This window comes from Octodon degus, unplaced genomic scaffold, assembly GCF_000260255.1.
Source record: "Octodon degus isolate 3935 unplaced genomic scaffold, OctDeg1.0 scaffold00275, whole genome shotgun sequence".
In the NCBI taxonomy this organism is placed as follows: Eukaryota; Metazoa; Chordata; class Mammalia; order Rodentia; family Octodontidae; genus Octodon; species Octodon degus.
In genome coordinates, this window is record NW_004524851.1 from 1,087,113 (window position 1) to 1,103,289 (window position 16,177).

Genomic DNA, 16,177 nt, shown 5'->3' on the forward strand with positions numbered 1-16,177 from the left:
TCCTCGTTGTTTTTAAGAGATCCTTTCTTACCTTTTCACTAGCTACACCAGCATCTTCAAGATCTGAAACTCTGTCTTCACATTCACTTAAATGGTTTTGCAAGCTTATGATTGAGAGTTTATTTTCCTCTATATCTCTTTGACTCTGCTTCATGCGATCTATTTCTTTCCTGTATTGCTCATTCAAGGAGTCCTTCATTTTTCTAATCTCTATTTTTTTTTTATCAATATCTTCTTTAGAAGCAGTTAGAAATTCTTTTATTGTAGTGTTTTTTCAGATTGGGTTTCCTGCTTATGTTTCTGTAGTTGCTTCTTTACTTCATCTGCTACAGTTCTGAGAGTTCTTTTTTTATTTCAGAAAAGAATTGCACTCTGATTTCTTCTATATCTTTCTGCTGTTGCTTATTTACTATCGACGCTCTGATTCATGCATTTGAGCCGAGCTAGTGTCCTCCGCACTTGTTCTGGGTGGGAACTGGGTTGCTTCCATATGTTTCTGCATTTGATTCTTTAGTCAGATGTTATTAATTCAGGGCTTTCTTTTTTCATTTCCAATCTGAGGTCTTCTATATCTTTCTGCAACTGTTTTATTTCAGGAGCTGTTGATTCATTGCTTTCAGCTGTGTGATTTCCAATTTGTTCTGTGTTAGTGTCCTCTTCACTTGTTACAGATGGGCTTGGGTTCTGAGGTTGCATTTTGTTCCTTCTCGTCATTTTGTGTAGCACTGTCCTTTGCCCTTTCTTGTAGATCTTTGCTGTAGTTATAACCTTCACAGGTACCGAAGTTCAGGTGGAGCTCTACAGAGTTTGGACTTATCCAGCTGCGTCTGGCTTAGGTCTGGCTGCTGTGCTCAGCTCCTTCCCGCTGCGGACCTGGACTAGGACTGGGTCTGGGCATTCCCCGAACTCGGCAGAAATTCCTACTGGGCGGAAGGGGTGGGGGAGGTACGGCGGAGTGTTGGGGGGGGCAGCCCGAAGTGTGGGAGAGGGTCCTGCCTGTGCTGCGCCTGGGCTGGGACTGGTCCGGTGGGCGCAGGGTAGCAGGAAGCTCTCCACACATCACCGGACCTGGGCTAGGACTGGGTCTGGGGGTTCTCGGAAGTCGGCAGAAATTCCTACTGGGCGGGAGGTGTGGGGGAGGTACGGCGGAGTGATAGGGGGCGGCCCGAGGGGGTGGGAGAGGGTCCGGCCCACACTGCACCTGGGCTGGGACTGGTCCCACGGCGCAGGGTAGCAGGAAGCTCTCCACACACTCACCGGACCTGGGCTAGGACTGGGTTTCCCTAAGTTCATTTTTAAGAGGGAAACATAGTAAAGGAGGGGCAGGCTGTGATTTGACGTCTGAAGGTGTGATTGCCAATGAAACCTCCCAGCAATAAGTCACTTCCACAAGTGGGAATTCTAACAATTCTCACCAGTCCTGAAGATTTCACCATGAATTCTTTCTAAGTTTGTGCATTCAGCGTCCTTGATGTAGGATGGTTTGAGCTCGGAGTCACTTTATCGAGTCCCTGGGTCAAAATACCCAATTCTCCCAACCTGGCAGAATGGAGGTTTGCTTTAACTCCTGGTTTCCATCTACTCCCAATGGTTCTACCGCGGACATGTCAAGGCGGAAGGGCCTAGCTGAGCGGGGCTGCTCATTGATGGCAACAGTGAGGCCCAGAAAAGGAGGGCTCAGGAAGGAGACACCCCTTGGGCCACTCCCAAGGGATCCCTGCTTCCCAGCTCCAAGCCCATCCAGGGAGGAATCAACAGATGAGCACAGTGTGGGGGACCACAATCCAGCACCTTTCAAAACCCCACCTCTGGGCCATGGTCAGCCTAAGCCGTAACACCTGGCTTATGAATTTCTGACTTTAGGGTGGTGAGAAAGTGACAGACACTTAGTAGGCACTGCACTTTGAAAGTTGTGCTTTCCTAGAGTAGCTCTGTGAGGGGATTCCTGTCACCCGCCGGTCGCTATAGCGAGATCCTCCCGCCAGTCAGCTCCACAGGCGCAGTGGTGACAACTTCCGCCCTGCAGCCGGCTGCGCTCCAGCTGCTGCACAGGTGCGGCCCACACGCTTCCCACGTGTGGGATTTCCAGCTGGGCCCGACGGGCTTGAAGCCTCTGGTGGAGTGAGGAGGCCCTGCACGGGACACGAGTGACCTCAGAGAGTGGTCCTGTAGCAGAAGTAGGGTGAGACAGTGCTCTGTTTTCAGATGGAGTGGCTGCTTTACAGTAACTCCCTGTTTATTCAATTATATATTAACAGGCTGATAATTTTGTGATTTATTGTATGATTGGAGTTACAGTCACGTACTCATTACAAGGAGCAGTTTTGAAGCCATCTGTTGTTGGGAAAGCTCAGGACAAGTATAATTTGTGAAATCTGTAGAAGGCACGCTTGCACAGGCAGCAACTTAAACAGATACAGGTAGTCACACGTCAAAATAAAGAGGCTTTTTTTCAGTTGATTTATTTGTTATGGTGGCAGAAGCGAGAACTGCTCAGCAATAATCTGATTCCTGAAGCGCTCACGTTACCAAGAAGTATGGGCTGAGGACGCCGCCCCTTGTATAATTCAATCATTTTCAGAAAGCCATATATTACTGTCATCAGTGAGAAATTTTAGTCGTTTGGTCTTGGCCTGATATGCAGGCACCTGCAATTTTTGTAGGTTTACTTAATTTAAGAGTATATTCATTATTTAATTACTATTTCACTGTACCTCAATTAGTTATTATCAAAATATGTATGTCTATATTATGAACAAGACCCAATTGATTGAAAATGCTCTAAATATTGGAGATTGTTTCTAAAACTTCTTACTAGAAAATCGTTACCCTACATACTATAATGAAAGTATGTAGATGAACAGTCTATACAAACGTGTTGTGGTTTGGGGAGTTGCAAGAGGAACAGTATAATACAGGGCAGATTTTATATTATTTTATAAGAAATCACCCAAAGAATCACATACAGGAAGTGCAGGGCCTGGATCCTAACGTCCTGCATGAGTCCAGCTGAGGACCTAGAGTTCATAATAATGCCTCCTACAAGTCCAGCTAGAGGCTGAAAACCCACAACAAAGTGTCACACAGGCCCAACTCTGGGTCTGTGCTGGGAAGGCCCAAAGGCCAGTGGTGGAAGCTAGCAAGTCTATGCCAGTGGGATGAAGGGTCTGTGCTAGCAGGCTGAGGGATCTGAACTGGAGCCAGGAAGCAACGCTGAAGGTAAGCACCAAGCTCCCCAAAACGCACCACAGCCGTTCTCAGCAACAGTGAGGTCCGAGGTTCCTCCAGCAATGAGGAAAGCTGAATTCCCATCAGGAAAGCCAATGCAACAAGGTTCTCTGTGAGGCTGACCAGTGCACCATCTTCCCCTCTGGAGCCAGGAAGCGATGCTCAAGATGAGGACCAGAGTGTCTCCAAAATGAACCACAGCCATCCATCCTCAGTGACAACAAGGTCCTGAGCTCCCCCTCTGACAATAATAGCCACATTAATCAGGACAGCCAGCATGACAAGGTCCCCCAGTGGAACAGCCCAGGAGAACCAATGGCTGCCCACAGCTCCAACAGCTTCTCGGAACAGCATCCCTAACAGCGTTCCAACAGCTTGTCCATTCTGACTCTTAAGCTGCCAGTAACAACCTCAGGTGGGCCTTGCACATTCAGCCCACACTAGTTCAGTTCACTTGGGTGTGAGGAGTTGACCACCAGTTAGAAATCCCCGACACAGTTCTCTCACAGTTGGATAAAGGCATAATATTTCCATCTGTGTAAACATTAATTATTTTACTTAAAGTAACTAGAGCTTTTTTATTGGAGGCAAAGTCTTGCAAATTTTCTCCATAAGATTCTTGCCTGTAATTACAGTAGTAGTTAGGTCCCTGCCCATGATCCCAGGAGTGTATCATCCAGGGCCTTTTCCAGAAGAAAAACTATTCTCTGAGCTCTAAAATGAAGTTGCATAAAATTTCCCATTGCGTTTATAGCCCTTTCTAGGGATTTATTATGTGAATTTAAACCACTTCTGCTTCTGCAGTCACCGTTATAGACTCTCAATGAGGCTCTAGCTTATTCATACTTATTTTAAATTGGGCAAACTTATTTTTTAAACCAAAAAAAGTGTTAGCCAACTTTAATAAACACTCCTGTGTGTCCCCACCTCATGTTCAGTGTGGTTCCAGTGTCACAGAGAATTTCATTTTGCTGGTTGTAGTGCAGGGCAGTGCCAACAAGGAGAAGTAGCCACGCAACACACAGAATCTGAACGGAGTGGTCCGAAACAGAACGGGATGGGGTTGTACAACTGGAGGGTAGAAAATGCATTTTGGGACCTCAGAGCAGGACAGGCCCCAGCTTGTGAAGAGTGAGATGTTATGGAAGTTGCGTGCAAGAGGCAGGCTGAGGGAAATCCTCTTCGACAGAGTTATTCTACCAAAAAAAGCTAAAATGTACAAGAATTCTTGTTAAAGTGACTTTCTTGAAAATTCTTGTACATTATCATTGCTGAGAGTTTTCTTTAAAAATCCTCAATGAATATAAAATGTCTCAATTGATTTTATATAACTATGACATTGTCACATGAGTTTTCTTTTTAATGTTAGTATTAATGTGGAAGATTACATTGATAGAATATTAAGTAGAGAAACAACCTTGTATTTCTTGGGGAAACCCAACATGGTCCTGCTGTGTTATCAGTTTTATATGTTCCTGATTTGATTTGCTGTCTTTTACCACTGCTTTCATGAATTTTAAATTGATAGTCTGCAGATACTGTATTTTAATCTGAAGGGTACAATAGATACTGTGAAAAGGAAATGAATCTGAAATGAATAGATTCTGTGAAAAAGAAGGAAAACTGGGTTGAGGATAAGGACGGGGGAGGGAGTGGGGGAAAGAGATTCCTGTCTGAACATAGCAGGAAGGTTTGATAACTGTACTGTGGATTTCTGTGGTCTATGGACAGCAGCAGTTGGTGCTTAATCATTTTGTTTGTTTATTTTCTTTTCTTCTTTTTCATTTCCCCCTTTTTCTCTCTTCTTAATTTCTTATAACTTTTTTCCTTTCTTCTTTCTTTTTCCAATTTTGCATGCATATAATCCAAACAACTAATTTGAAGACAGCACTATGCAATACAACAAACACAGCTGAATTCATATTATTTTGGTTAGTGAAGTTTTGTATCATTTCTATTTTTTCTACTCTTCTGTCTTCTCTTTAAAAAAGAATTTTAAAAACGTTAATTTGGATGTACTCTACTTATATTTTCTGGAAGTGATTGTGTAGAATTCATGTCATTTCTTCATAGAAATTGAACTTTATGAAGTAAAAAATTAGGTGATCTTTTCTTTTTCTTTTGTTTTCCTTCTTTCTTTTTATTTTTTTGCTTCTGGTACAGGGTCTACAGGGACTACATGGTCTCACTGTGTAGATTGGACTCATAGTGATGCTCCTGTTTTCAGCCTCCCAAGCACTGGGATTACAGGCAAGGGCCACCAAGCCCAGTCTCAGCACGCCCTGGCAGCGGGACTGGCTTGACTCACCAGAGATCAAATCTCAGCTACTGCGCTCTGCCCAAGCAGGCGCTTTAGTCTGCTGAGCTATCTGGCTGGCTCTGGGTGATTTTCTTGAATTGTGTTTCTTTCTGGGACTGGAAATCAAACTCAGGACCCTGTGCACACAGGGCAGGAACCATGCCACTGAGCTACATCCCTGGCCCGTTGACATCAAAATAAGGATCTCTGTCATGAAAATGTGAAAACTGTCAGACCTAAAATTGCAGTCTGCATCACAGTCCATACTGCAGACTGGGAACAGGGCAGGGGTCAGCGTGCAGGGCTGCCATCCCGGCTTCAGCTCCCCTCACCATGGAAACCTCGTGCTTCCATCTAGCTCAGCCCGGATATATGTGGCCCCAAAAAGCCTTTTGTTGCCCCAGAGAAGCTGAGGCCCAGTGGAGCCCACAGCAGCAAAGTTCTGGTAACAGAAGGGCTCTACTGGGGTCTCCTGTTTCCCCAAGCCAGCCCTGAGCTGCTGTCCTAAAACATGAAGTCAGAATCCCCCAAGAAAGTAGGATCATTCGGGTTTCCCCAGCACTCACTGACAGAATTTCATAGAGAAGCAGGCTGTGAAAACTAAAGGAGGCTCCCCAAATAAATATTTATACAAATGTTGGCCAAAGAAACCCAGAGGATATCAGGATGCATCCGGCCCACGCCCATCAAGTGTACTTCGATTTAAAAATGCTGAAGTGTGTGGGGTGAACTCAAATTGTTCAGTACTGCCTTTAAATTATGTGAGTGTAATTCTGACAGGCTATGAAAACAGCAGTTGAAATGTATAATCATGAAATTTCATGTACCTAACAACACAGCCTTGAAATATAAGCATTAGTACTACAGCAAGAGCTGGGGAGATAGCTCAGGGGTCTAAGCGCTTCCCTGGCAAGCACAAGGACCCAGGTTCAATCCCTGGTACTGCATGCTGTGCCACAGATCAAATTAATTAATTAGTTAATTTAAAAAACTACAGCAAATGGGGGGCCTGGGGAGATGAGCAAATGGGATTTGTGTATCACTTTGTTTTTAAAATCTATTTTGGTCACAGTGTAGCATATCATTATGGTAAATAACTGAACATTACCTTAATTGAATGATTCAAGAATTAAAGCACAATTTGTGATAAAAGTCATAAATAATTTAAAATTTTTAATCCCTTATTTTTGTTTATTTGGATGTTAATATTTTCCCCCTATAAAATTAGAAAAATTTGTGTATCTACTTGAAAATAACCTTTGTGATGTTTGCAGTTATTCTGTTCTGATTGCTGCATCAAACACAGGGATCTGTCAGAGTTCTGTGTCCATTTGCCAAACACCCTCTGAAATTTATACTAAAATTATTCTGGCCACAGATTATAGATGACTTTCTATGATTACAGATGATGGTAGATGAATTTCCAATTCAAGAATTTTCAAGTTGCCAAATAACCTGTGAAATTTATACTAAAAATGTGGCCCTTCCATAGGTCACAGATGAATTTCCAAACTAATCTGTGACTTTGACAGGTTTTATCTTCAACAGTCCATTTACTTAACTTCTTACTGTGCTAGCAAGTGTGGAACTTTGGCGAGGACAGCAGCCTGCACCAGCGCGTGGCTGGAGCCTCCCCTCTGTGCCCATGGAGGCTCTGTGCGGCGCTGCGGCGTCTCCCCGGCAGTCTAGCTGCGCCCGGAGGGAATACACAAGGCGGCTAGCCCCGCAACGCACCTGTCCCCTACTCTCCATCTGCTCTTCCCCAAGCTCTGCATCTGCACGCCTTAAGAGACAAAAATTCAGGAAAATGTTGGACCGGAGTCTGGTGATTTCATTTGAAGAGCAGTAGTTCAAAGAGCTGTTCGTCGTTTTAGGCTTTCATTGTACCTGTCTTTCACGGCCCCAGAGGACACCGTGTCAGCGCTCGCGGCCAGCCTGGTTTCCACGGCGGCCTCAGGCTGAAGCGTCAGCAGGTGCGGTGGCAGCGGACGCCGTGGCTCGTCCACATGCCAGTTGCGTCCTGGCTACTTCCCTCTGCTCCCCACCAAGCTGAGCGAGGGGAAAAGGCCCAGTGGGAGTGGGAGGGGACTCCGGCCTGCAGCCAGGCTGCCCCTCTGTCCTGAGACCCGGGGACTTCGCCATGCTTGGGACGAACCGAGGCACCCTGCCGGGTGCTCGCAGCCAGGCTGCAGACGCCTGGGCCTGCGGCAGGACGGCAGGCGCGGCTGGCGTTCTCCCCGCTGCTCCGTGAGGCGGCGCAGGCCTCCAGTCTCCGCTGGATCGGCGGGAGGGGCTGGCACAGGGCTCCACTCTCGTGACACGCGGCTGCCACAGCTCGGAACCCTCTGGGCGGGCCTCACCCCCCGGAAGAAGCGCTGGAACCCGTCCGCGGGAAGGAGCTGCCCCTCCACACTCGGCCTCCGCATCCGCGGGCGGCTTCTGCTTCCTTCTGTTCTGCTTGCGCGTCTTGGGTCCTTTGCTCTTCCTTCCCACCTCCCTCTCTCCTTCTCTTCCTCCCTCCCTCCCTCCCTCCCTCCTTTCCTCCATTTCTTCCTTTTCTCTCTTTCTCCTTCTCTTTATTTTTAATTTTTAGTCCTATGAAAAATTCTTAAGTGACCAAACAGTAGCTTTCACTTTCACAGACAGGAAACCTTTTTGCACTGAGGTCTGGGAAAAGCCACACTGAAATGAACCGTTCATGCTCTTTATTCATGACCGCGTTGGGAAATCACTCCGTAGGCATTTAGGATGAAGTGTGTCAACGCTTCATCTAGTTCTATAATTTGCTAGATCAATTTTCATAATAAAATCTAATTTAAGATTTCATTTTTACCGCGAAGCACCTCCACTTAGGACTTCCGGTCTCACCGGATGAAGGGGAACACAGGCTGAGTCTTCCGGGGGCGGGGGCAGAGCGCGCCGGGTCCTTGGGGATCCTGGCCTGGTTGCAGCAGTCCTGCGACCTGGGGCTCCTCCTCCAGAAGGTGGAAGAGTGGGATGACTCACACGGTCATGAGGGGGCTGCGTCAGAGAGGGAAGTTTTTTTTGGGGGGGGGGTTGCTACTAAATTGCTGAGTTATTTTCCTTCACCTAATGCAGAAAACAAAGGGACTGTAGACGGGATTGCTTTCCCGACTCCAACAATGGTTTTCTACAATCAAAAATTTCAAACCAGGTATAAGTTTGTATCATGGTCCCTTATTTTTCTGTAACAATTGCTGTCAATTGCATAGAATTCTGAGTCTGGAAAACTCTCCTGAAGAAGCACACCTGGCCCAGTTGTACACACCTGGCCCAGCTACACATACCTGGCCCAGTTACATGTGTGCACACACACACAGCTGGCCCAGCTGCACACACACACACACACACACACACACACACACACACACATACATCTGGCCCAGTTGTACACACCTGGCCCAGCTACACATACCTGGCCCAGTTACACATGTGTGCACACACATAGCTGGCCCAGCTGCGCACACACACACACACACACACACACACCCACCCCTGGCCCACCTTCACACACCTGGCCCAGCTACACACACCTGACCCAGCTGCACACACTTGGCCCACCTGTATACACCTGGCTGTTTCCCTCTGCTCCCCACCAAGCTGAGCGAGGGGAAAAGGCCCAAGAACAGGCTCCTTCTTAAGTCTTTGATTATAGTTTGCAAAGTTGAAACATATTTGGAAATATCCCTAAGGTGAGTTTAAAAATAAATGAAAATAAACCACCCTTCCCCAAATCTCTGAGTTTGTCACTAATATTTAAAAGAAAAATCACAGACGTACACACACACACACACACACACACACACACACACACACATCCTGGGTGAAGATCCAGGAATTAATATGCTGGGAACTGAAGCAACTTCCTTTTTATAAACTTCATGGGATGTCACACTTGAGGCTCTTCATTTTCTGAAGACGCAGGATGGGGCCAAAGTCCCCAGGCATCTGGGGTGGAGACGGACCTGCCTGTCCTATGCCAGGGGCTGGGTGATCCCCACAGTTGCATCACAACAGGCCATTGAGAATGTGGGGCCCTGAGCTAGTCATCCTAAGCCATGAAACTTAAATCATCTTGCCATCAGATCGCTATAGGTAGAAGAGAAAACAGCACCTTCGGTTGACCTCTGGGTCGCCAGGCAATGTCCAGGGTGAGCTCCGGAGGTGGGGCTCTTGCTGCGCGGCTGCGTCCCTTGGTCCTCAGCTCGGGGGGCAGAGAAGATGCTGTGCACCTGTTTGTTCTCCGCCCTCCACTGCATTCTCAGACTTCACATGATCGGAATCCTTCCAGGTCTTAGCAGGAAAATCAGCTCAGGGAAATAAAAGTAAGCCAGCAACGAGGAAGACGCTGCAGCACACCGCTGGGCGTTTCACGCAGGCGGAGTCCGAGCCTGCTGCATGACCGAAACGCGCCCTGCCTCTTCTCCGCAGGGCGTGGTCTGCTCACGCTCCTTGTACAGCGTGGTGGCGTCCACATGCCAGTTGTGTCCTGCTATATCCTTTATTTTGTATCATCTCGGGGAGTGCCAAGGATCAAACTCGGGCCCTTGCGCTTGCCGGGCAGGCGCTCACTTCGCTGTCGTCTCCCCAGCCCCGCTGCTGTATCGCTTAAGCCCTGAGTGCGCTTCTCAGGGTGTGATTCTCTTTTTGAGCACCCACGAAGGGAAGACTGCGGAATATTGGGCTCCGTCTGGATTTTGGTAGCAGTAATGGACGACATGCAGGCGGCGATCCAAACAGATGGTGAAGTATAATGAAAAGCCATTTGTTAAGCTAAAAAGTAGTCAATTCCCCTCAAAATGCTCCTTGCTCAGAACACACGGATCTCGTCGCGCCGCTGCTCCTGCAGCTGCTCTGGAGTCCCCTGGCCTGAGCGTCTTCACAGGGTGTGATTAGAAAACCTGACTCGGCCTGCCGAGTGCCAGCGTTTCAGTGGAAACGCGCTCGTAGAAGCGGCCGCAGATCTCCGTCCCCGCACTCCTCGGACCTGGCACCGTGCAGCTTCAGGCGCGGCCCCACGTTGGGATAACCACACGGGGAAAGGTCTTGTATCCATTCAGGACACGGGGGCAGCCAGGACAGCGCAGCTAAAGACCCTGAGAAAGGAGAGCGCCGGAGCTGCTGCAGAAAGCGCAGCCCGCCGGGCAAGTCTGTTGGAACGAGGCGGAGGGGTTGAGGGGCTTAGGGACAGTGTGGCTTGCACTGTCATAGTTTTAATTTTCTGTCACACCTCATAGATGGAGAAACCCAGCAAGGAACCTGGGCTTTGCTGCAAAGAAAATTAAAAGAAAACAAGGGAAATTTTAAAAATACTCATAACATTTTTTTGTTTTATTTGCATAAGGATATAATGTGGAGTGCATAAAATATTGATTCTCCTGACTTATTAATAAGCCACTTCTGCCCTCCCCGCATCCCATTTGCTGTGGAACCTTGGGAAAAGGGAACACACCGGAAGAAGTGGAGAGGTGTGAGCAAGGTCACTTCAAGGTCAACTCCCTGGAACCAGCACCAGAGCAGCAGTTAATCACCGACTCACTACTCTGGGGACAGGAGGGGCGGGACTTTGTCACTGGTCCCTGCAGTTGTGGGGACAGCCCTGGGTAGAGCCCAGGCGGGCAGCAGCTCCTCCCGCGTGCCTTGAGGGAAGGAACCCGAACTCCCACTTGTGGCGTGAAGGGCAGAGGGTGAAGCTTCCCCAGAGGGGTGGCCCTGCATGTTGGCGGAGGACCAAGGGGACCTGGTGACACAGACATGAGTTCAAACTCCAAGGGCAGCAGCTGTGCAGGGTGGTGAACAGCGGGTTTCCCACCAAATCCTGGGAGCCAAGGAGGTCAACCGCGGCAACCGCAACCAACGCTTTGTTGGAGGACAGTGACTTAGACCTAGGTGTGCAGCCGCAGCTCCGGAGAGTCTGCACGTGCGAGGAGGTGGCCAGACGCCAGCCAGGTGCGCGCTCGGGGCGACCGTGCGGCTCCGGGGGCCTGCGCTGCCTGCTGGGGCAGCGTCCTTGCTGGGTGCTCTGCGCTGGCACACGGAGGCCCACAAGGCCCAAGCGGGGCGAGGCGTCCCGAGCTGGAGCGAGCTCAGAGCACCAAGCACCACAGCTACTGAACTAAGAAGAAAACTGCCTAAAAATCAAAATGTACGACTGGTAGGAATTTCCCCAAGTCCTCTAATGCCATAAGATCTTGAACATGCGGTATCGTCTTTCCAGTACAGCACATCGGTGCCAGGCTACCCCCGAGTGCTTGGATTACAGCTGCGCCCACTGTGCCCCGCCCACCGCGCACTTCGGTGGGGCTGCCCCAGGGTGTGACTGTGCAGGGCTCCCCCTTCAGGGGCGAGGGCCAAGTGCAGGGACCCCTCTGCGACCCAGCTCGACCCACAGTGCTGAGCTCCACTTGGGTCCCTCAGGCTGGCCTGGGCGCCTCTACTCCAAGCCGGCAACAATGCAGTACACTGGGCCTCCACAATTGCTCCCCAATTTCCTCCGATTCTGAGAGGAACACATCTCCCACGCAGCTGTGCAAAGGGACCTCCTGTGTTAGGTGTTGTTACAAAGCACTTGAGGAAAACCAACGCTCTGGGAGGTTGAGGCAGGAAGATCCCAAGTTCAAGCCTATCCTGGGTTGAGATAGTGATTCAGCAATAACATGTGGAAGGAAAGAGAGAAAGGGAAGGGGGAAGAAAGGGAGGAGAAGGGAGAGAGGGAAAGTGGGGGGATAAAAACGAGAGAGAGGGAGAGAGAGAGGGAAGGAGGGAGAGAGAGAGAGAATATGTAAGTAGGGATATAGCTCACTGTGAAGGCCTTCAGTCCATGCCCCAGTACCTCTCTCTCTGTCTCTCTCTCTGTCTCTCCATCTCTGTCTAGCTCTGTCACTTTCTTTCTCTCTTCCTCTCCATCTCTCCCTCTCTCCCTCCCCCCTTTCTGTCAGCGCAGGACTTGCACCCAGGACGTGCATGCTAATCCGTGTGAGGAAGTCATATCCTCTCTTGACCTCCTGTTACGTGGAGTTTTCCTGATAAGTTTTAAAAAGGATGTTTGCTCTTGCTATGACATTGAATTAATTTAAATAGCTGAGCTTTTAAAATTTTGTCTGGCACATAATAATCTGATTTCAACACATCAAACTTAATTTTAATCAAAGATTTGTGCAAGGTATTTTTTATAATAAATTGAATTATTTTTAACTGCAGCATCTTGGCCCTAATAACAGCATGTAGAAGAAATGTCTATTTTAAAATTAGCCTCAAAAGTTGGCGCCCTGCTTTGCCAATCATGAATTGCAGGCGGGACACGGTGGTGGTTGACTCCGTATTACGTGCTCCTTGCCATTTATCTTCATTCTGTTCTACAACTTTATCAAGGACGAAACGCAGTCATCTCAGCGTACTTGGCACACGGGCTGCTGTTGAGTGATAACTGGGTTATTTCCGCAAGCGCTGACCGTCTCCAATCACTCTCTGGGTCACGTGGAAGCAGAGGACTGCTACAGGATGGGTGGCGGCTGGCAGGAGGCCGGCAGGAGGTCCCTGCTGCGAGGGGGGGGGGGGGGGGACGTGAGGGTAGCGCCCCTGGGCCGGTGTGTGTGGACCCCACCTGCCGTCCTCCCTGGCTGCAGGCTGTACTCAGAAGCGGATTCTCAGCTAATCTCCAGCTCCGCACAACTCTGCAGAATACACACACGCTCCCTGTGGCCCCAGGGAGGGAGGGTCCCCGCTGTGCTGCCGGTGAAGTGCAGAGTGCCCCTCCCCATGGACAGTGGCCAGGAGGGGCTGGACCTCCAGCCCTGCTGTCCCACCCTCCCGGGACACCCCGCTCCTCAGTCTTCCCTGGGCACCCGGTCCCTCTCAGGTCCCACCAGCTCCTGAGCAGCGTCCAGTGCGCATGCGCGAAGGCTGGACCGTGGGGACTGGGGTTCTGCTGAGAGCAGGAGGAGACACGGCGGTGTCGGGTGCTGGGCGGACTCAGGGGAAAGCAGCAGTGACCGGCACGGCCTCGGTGGGGTCGCAGCCTGCAATGTGTGGGTGTGGTGTGTGCAGGACAGTGGCATCTCCAGCGTTGAGCTACACGGTACTTGTGTTCTGTCACAGGTACTTTGCTTACAGGTAGGGACACCGCATCTGCACTGTCACAAGCCACCGTGCTGGTGCCGGTCTGTAGGATCAGAGAACACCAGCCCCACCCCAGCCCAGCCAAGCTGCCTATGGGATGCTGCAAGCTTGGGTATTTTGTGCCGAGAAGCTCCTGCGTGGGTCTGCACGCCCACATGTGAGACCCCAGGGCAGCCCAGTGTTCAGACATACCGCACACCTCCTATGCACGTGTGACAGGCAACGCAGACCCTGCCCTGTGAGCCACGTGCCGCGGGCGTCTCCTCCTCAAAATCTTGATAGATGAAAAAGATGTGCTGTTTTGTACAACAGAGTATTACTCGGCTATAAAAAAGATAAGCTTGGGTTGGGGAGATAGCTCCATGAGCTAAGCACCTGCCTGGGAAGTGCGCGGGCCCAGGCTTGGTCCCTGGAGCTGCGTCCTGTGCCAGCCCCGGAACCCTGGGAGGCTGTGTGGCCTGCAGCCTGGTGGCTCAGCCCTGAAATCCCACTCTGGGGAGGCTGAGACAGGAGGGTCACTGCATGACTGAGCCGCACAGGGAGGCCCTGCAACAAACAAATATAAGTAAATAAATTAATTAAAAAATCCGAGACCTTTACAGGTAAATGGATATAGCTAGAAACTGTACCGATAAATGATATAAATCAGACCCACATATGCAAATGCTGAATTTCCCTCTAGAGCAAGAACCTGGAAGAGCAAAGCGAATCTGGAAGGTCCAGCAGGTCCTGTGAGAGCGAAGAATCTGTTCAAAGGGAAGGAACCCTGGGATGGGGGAGAGGGGAAGAAGGCAGGAAGGGAGATGGCTTGGATCACTGTGCCGCTGACGTGGGCTGCTCTATGGGAAGGAGCAGTTGATGGGGCACTTTTCCTTTTTGATTTCTTGTAACTCTTTTGTTATCAATTTTGTTGCTTATGTCTGGCAATCTGAAGAAGTAATTTGAAGTGACACGATGCAGTACAACCATTGTCAAATGCCTATTATATTGCTTAGCAAAATTTTGCATCATTTCTATTTTTTGGCTATTTGGTATTCTCTTTAAAAATAAAAATGTAAAATTAAAAAATGGGTCAAAGAAATTATTAAAAGCTAACCTTAGGTACTGAATGCTACACCTCAGCTACAGCTCTGCATCAGTTTTGTTCTGCACACGTTGAAGTCATCTGGAGTTACATGGCCTTGGAATTAGAAATAAATGCAGAGCGTGCACTGAACGCTCAGCCAGGGATGTTCTCCTCGGGAGTGCAGCGCTGAGGCACCTGAGGAGGGCCGCTGGGTGGTGGGTGCGGCCTTAGGTTCACATAGATGCTTCAGTTTTGCAAATAAGGAGACTGACGGAGGGGAGGGGAGACCAGTGCTGGGGGCGCAAGTGGGCTGCAGGCCCGTCGTGCAGGCGTGGGACTGGCAGCCCCAGAGCCTGGGCGAAAGCCTTCCCCCCACCTAAAGACAGTTCACACTCTCGTTTGGAATCCAACGTGGAAAGAGCTGAAAACCTCATTACTGTCCTTACAAGAGCAAGCTGAAGATCAAGGGCTTTTCTGGACCCCAGAGCAGACCCGAGATTAGTGCCCAAAATGCCTCCCATGAATCTGGAGAGCCGAGAGCACTCCTAAGTCACCATTTGTGTACCTGGAGTAGAAACTGCTGGAAAGCTTTAAAGGACAACTGTTTTGGAGGGCAGGAAAGAGGGTGGACCAGCTGGAGGTGGAAATGCTCCTGAGAAGTGTAAGTCTTCAGCTCAGGGCCCTGGGAGGCCTTCAGGGTAAACCCAGAGAGGGCCACTGGTCTGCGGGTCTCTGGCAGGTGGGGCAAGGGTGACCACAGGGATGTGCCCCGAACTGTCCACAGCACAGGCTGGGTTTTCTGGAGAAGGCTCTGTCAGACCCTGTCTTGCTGTTCTTTCTACTCCAGATCCGTCCAGACTGCTTCTCTAAGGGAAAAAGGGGCCTGCAGCCCTCAGTGATGGAAGGAAGAACACTCCAGTCCTGGGCCCAGCGGTGGGCTGAGGCGCACAGGATGGGGCAGGCTCACAGAAGCAGGTATGGCATTGAAGCCGGAGGCAGGAGGCACGGTCCGAAGGTTTAGTGAGGGTCCCCCGAAGCTCCACGTCAGAGCAGCAAGCTTCACTATGGCAACGATGAGCAACAACTCAAGAGCCTTGAGACACGAACTCTCCCTAAGGAAGAGGATGCAAGGAAGCCGGAAGAGGGACAAGGAACAGATGGGAAACGCCTGTCCATAAAGACTCCCAGAACATCAGAGGGAGGTTCAGCCCTTGGCAACTGTAGCTATAGCAAACTTTAAGCATAAAGCAAATTTTAAGGCTTGTGTAAGTTTTAAGAAAACCACCAGACAGAATCCCATAAATTCTCAGCCTAGAGGCCGTTTGCCGCAGTTCTTATTATCAGATGCAGCATGGATAACTTCCATTTAACACAAATACAAACCCGAGCTGGAAAGTGACTGCACATTCGGAGCCAGAGCAAAGCCAGCCCCAAGAACCCAAGAC